Here is a 4,601-nt window from a genome sequence, read left to right on the forward strand (position 1 = left end):
AAGCAACTGGTTAAAAAGTTTTCTTTTTAAAATGTATTTACCACTGTTAATTTAAGATAGGAAGCAATTTGTCTGTATCACAATGAGTAGTTTATGGAAAATTTAGCTGATATCCATCTAAAATCATCTGGTGCCACCAAGTGGCCATCTTAGGAGCACTGGTGATGATCTGAGCGAAGGTTATGGTCTTTTAAACATTCTTGTTTTTCAGAATCATTGTCTAAACATTGATATTCTATAATGCCCTCCTTGAATTCCTCTAGAGATTTACCCTTTGAGGGTTTAGTTACCTCCCCTTGGTTAAGGCAGCTTGTTTGGCATAATAATCTGCTAGGGCATTTCCGTTCACCTTCACATGAGCCTCGGCCTTTATAATAACCACCTTTCTAGGAAACAGGAGTGAATGCATAAGTTCTTCAGCTTATAGTCCATGTCTGATGGGGGTTCTGGGGGAGGTTAGGGAACCTTCTTTGTTTTAAAGCATCTCAAGTCATGTACTCATCTCATCTGTGTCTATGCTTATTCTCTGGTCTTTGGCTGGTTGACAAACTGTACACAGTAAGTGCTGCCATCGGGGCTGATTGTAACTCACGTGAAGGACTATATTCCAGAAAGAACTTAAATTAGTGACACTATCCTACTTGATAACCTTCAGTTTTACTTTTGAGATATGATTCATCAACAAAAAATATTCAGAATTCTTTTTTTTAGTAACTTATTTACTTTTGCAGAGAAATAATTAGGCTTATTTATTTTTTTTTTTATTATTTTTCAATGGAGGTATTGGGGATTGAACCTAGGACCTCGTGCATGCTAAGCACACACTCTACCACTGAGCTACACCCTCCCCCTGCTCCAGAATTCTTACTTGGAGTCTCTAGTAAATCTGCACAAGGCACAGAGTTTCCTAACTAAAGTAAGAAAAGCATGATGTTCTCTTTTTGTTGGGAACAGGAGTAGGGCAGGGTTCAGGATGCTGCAGTAGTGAACAGAAACATAAGAGAGAGAAAAACAGTATCAAAGAATGTTAATTAGCTGGCTGGAAGTGTGAAACGATCTCTTTTCACAGATGACAGTGATCTGGTACATTAAAAATCCTAAGAAATACAACAAAAACCTATTGGAATAAATGAGTTCAGCAAAGTTTAGGATACAATCAGATCAAATATACAAAAATCAATTAATATTTCCATACATGATCCATAAAACCGATAAATTGGACTTCATCAAAATTGAAACGTTTTACTTGGTGAAAGACCCTGTTAAAAGAATGAGAAGACAACCTACAGGGGGAGGGTATAGCCCAGTGGTAGAGCACAGGCTTAGCATGCAGGAGGTCCTGTGTTCAATCCCCAATACTTCTATTAAAATAAATAAATACATAAACCTCATTACCTTCCCCCCAAAACAGACAAGCTACAGACTGGGAGAAAATATCTGCAGAGAACTTACTTCAAAATGTACTCACATCGAGAATATACAAATAACTCTCAAAACTCAATGGTAAAAGGAACCAAACAATCCAACTAGAGAGTAGCAAACATTTCACCAAGGAGGACATAACAGATGGCAAACAAGCACATGAACAGAAGTTCAACATCATTAGCTCTTAGGGAAATGTAAATTGAAACCATGCACAAATAAAAACTGCACAACTATTAAAACAGCTTTTTAAAAAGTTTTTAAAGTGATAATTCTAAATGCTAGTGGATTACAGAGAAACTAAATCTCTCTGTATTGCTGGTGGGAATTATAAAATGATATGGTCACTATGAAAAAGAGTTTGGTTGTTTCTTAAAAAACTAAACATACATGTACCATTCATTCTAGCAATCTCACTACCTGGCATTCATCCCAGAGAAATGAAAGCTTACGCCCACACAAAAACATGACCGTGATGGGTATATCGTTAAGTACTAAAAATGGGGACTCGAAAAGCTATTTGTACCCCCATGTTCAAGCAGTATTATTTACAATAGCCAAAAGGCAGAAGAAACCCAACCGTCCATTGGCAGATGGAGAGATAAACAAAATACAGTATGTATGTGTGTGTGTGTGTATATATATGTATGTATACACACACACACAATGGAATATTATCCAGCCTTGAGAAAGGAAGGAAATTCTGACACATGCTACACATGGGTGAACCTAGAGGATATGCTAAGTGAAATAAGACAGTCATAAAGGGCAAACACTGTAGGATTCCACTTATATAAGACACTTAATCAGATTCATAAAGACAGTAGAACGGTGGTTGCTAGAGACTGGACAGAGAAAGGACTTAGGAGTTGTCATTTAACAGGTATGGAGTCTCAGCTTTGCAAGATAAAAAGAGTTCTGGAGATGGATGGTGGTGATGGTTGCACAAAAATATGACTGTACGCGATGCCTCTGGATTAAAAATGGTTAAGATGGTAAATTTTATGCATATTTTATCACAAAAAATTTTTAAATGTCAAAAAATGTACATGAATGTTCATAGCAGCTTTGTTGAAATAGTCAAACACTGGAGACAAACTAAATATCCTACAATGATGATTGGTTAAACAAAAAGGAATAAACTATTGATGCATTCAACAACTTGGATGGACATCAAGGGTATTATGCTGAGTGAAAAAGCCAATCTCCAAAGGTCATATAACTAATTCCATTTGTCTAACTTCTCAAAATGACACAATTGTAGAGATGGAGAACATATGAGTGGTTGCCAAGGATTAGGAATGGTGGGGGAAGACAAAAGAGGGACAAATGTCACTCTAAAGAGAAAGCACAAGGGATCTTTCTGGTGATAGTTCTATATCATGACTGTGGTGGTTACAGGAATCTACACATGATAAAAATTGTATAGAACTACACATACACACACACACGCCAATCCATGTAAACTGATAAAATTGAAATAAACTCTGTGGATTGTACCAATGTGTACCTGGTTTTCATACTGTATTATAGTTACAGAGTTGACCCTTGGACAACATGGGTTTGGACTGCGTGGATCCACTTACATGCAAATTTAAAAAAATATTGCTGTACTACAAGATACACAAATGGTTAAATCCATGAATGCAGAACCACGAATCGGAGGGCTGACTATGGGACTTGAGCATCCACGGATTCTGGTATCTGCAGCAGGTCCTGGAACAAATGCCCTGTAGATTCCGAGGAAATGACTGTATAAGATGCAGGAAAAACTGCATGAAGGGTGCGTGGGACCTCTCTGTGCTATTTTTGCAGCTTCCTATGAATCTATATTTATTTCAAAATAAAAAGTTAGAAAAAACAAACAAACCAGAACCTGAATGCTTGACCATGGGCCAGAAAGTTCCCTTCTGACCTGAGCTTCCATCATGAACTGGCTGCTGTCTGACCCACCAAGCCATAAAGCTGGGCACACAGCAGCAGTCCTTCATCAAATGGACCCGGTATATATAAAGTTGGGCTCAAGCACATCCTGAAGACACAAGTGATTTCCTCATGACTGTGGCCTCTACTCTTGCAACATTACCTTCCTTCTTCAACTCCCACCTACAGCTTCACTGTAAGTTCCCTATGACTAGTTGCCTGGAGAAGGAAACTCTTGGGTTCTGCATGGTATGCACGCACCACCTGAAAAGGGACAGTCGTAGAATATCCTACTTTAGGAAGGCTCTGAGGGGCAGTGGTAAGGGAAATCCTCCCAGTGGGCAGAACTTTGAGCAGTGCAGCTGGTCATTCATTTTGTCTGATCAGAAGTACAGATCTGTACTTTTTCACGGGCTGAGGCTAGTGGATTGACTGGAGGATCAGGTAATTGAAAGGAACATGATTAGAAAATTCAAGGAGGTCTGGGGATGAGGTGTGTGGACAGACTTCTCTAATTTGGCACAGAATGTTAAGATAATTACGTCCCTTATCAATGTGTGCCAAAGGGTGACCTCCACAGAGGACGGTTTTAATGAGGTGGACAGAACAACCATCCTGTGGATGTCAGTGGGCCTCCCTCCCCAGCCAAATGGACTCATGAACAAAGCATCATGGATGAAGCTTCTGTTTGGGCTTAACAACATGACTTCCACTCACCAGGGCCAATGTGGCTAAAGCCACTAAGTGCCCAATATGCTAACAGCAGAGACCAACACTGAGACCCCAAAACGTCACTACCCCCTGAGAATCAGTCAGCTCTCTGGTTGCAGACTGATTACACCAGGCCAGTTCTCTCATGGAAGGAGCAGCACCTTGCTCTCCCTGGAGCAGACTCTCTGGGTATGGATTTGTCTTCACTGCCCGCAAAGCTTCTGCCAAAACTGCCACCCAGAGCTTTACCGGAGTTGGGTACGCACAGCTTCTTCATTCTCCTGTCTGCCTTATTTCCCACTTCGATCTTCACTTAGACCCTCTCGGGGCTTGTCTGTACCTCATCCTTCTGGTTGGGACGAGTCCGCAGCAGCAGTTCGGCTCAGAGAACGGAGGCTGTCACCGATCCGCTCCCACACGCCCAGAAGACCTGGCGGGCCCCGCGGCGACTCCGGAGAGAATCCGGTGAGCTAGCCCCGCCCACAACACCCCGAGCCCCGCCCCTGGGTCCTAACGCGAGGGCCCCCGCGGGGCTGTCCGCGGCT

At 41.4% G+C, this 4,601-nt stretch overlaps 1 protein-coding gene across 4 annotated transcripts in view; it reads right to left on the reverse strand.

Moving 5' to 3' along the window:
- The window catches only part of LOC116276533 (uncharacterized), a 51,238-nt gene extending 46,737 nt beyond the window's left edge, over positions 1–4,501 (reverse strand). Inside the window, exon 1 of one of the 4 annotated variants that reach the window (XM_072951442.1) lies at positions 4,306–4,498. The gene's annotated coding sequence lies outside the window, so the exon portion shown is untranslated. Of the gene's footprint in view, positions 1–4,305 lie in introns of all 4 variants that reach the window. The other 3 variants (XM_072951440.1, XM_031692058.2, XM_072951441.1) reach the window with 3 other exon arrangements.
- Between the last annotated feature and the right edge of the window lie 100 nt (positions 4,502–4,601).

Source organism: Vicugna pacos, chromosome 28 (assembly GCF_048564905.1).
Source record: "Vicugna pacos chromosome 28, VicPac4, whole genome shotgun sequence".
Classification (NCBI taxonomy): Eukaryota; Metazoa; Chordata; class Mammalia; order Artiodactyla; family Camelidae; genus Vicugna; species Vicugna pacos.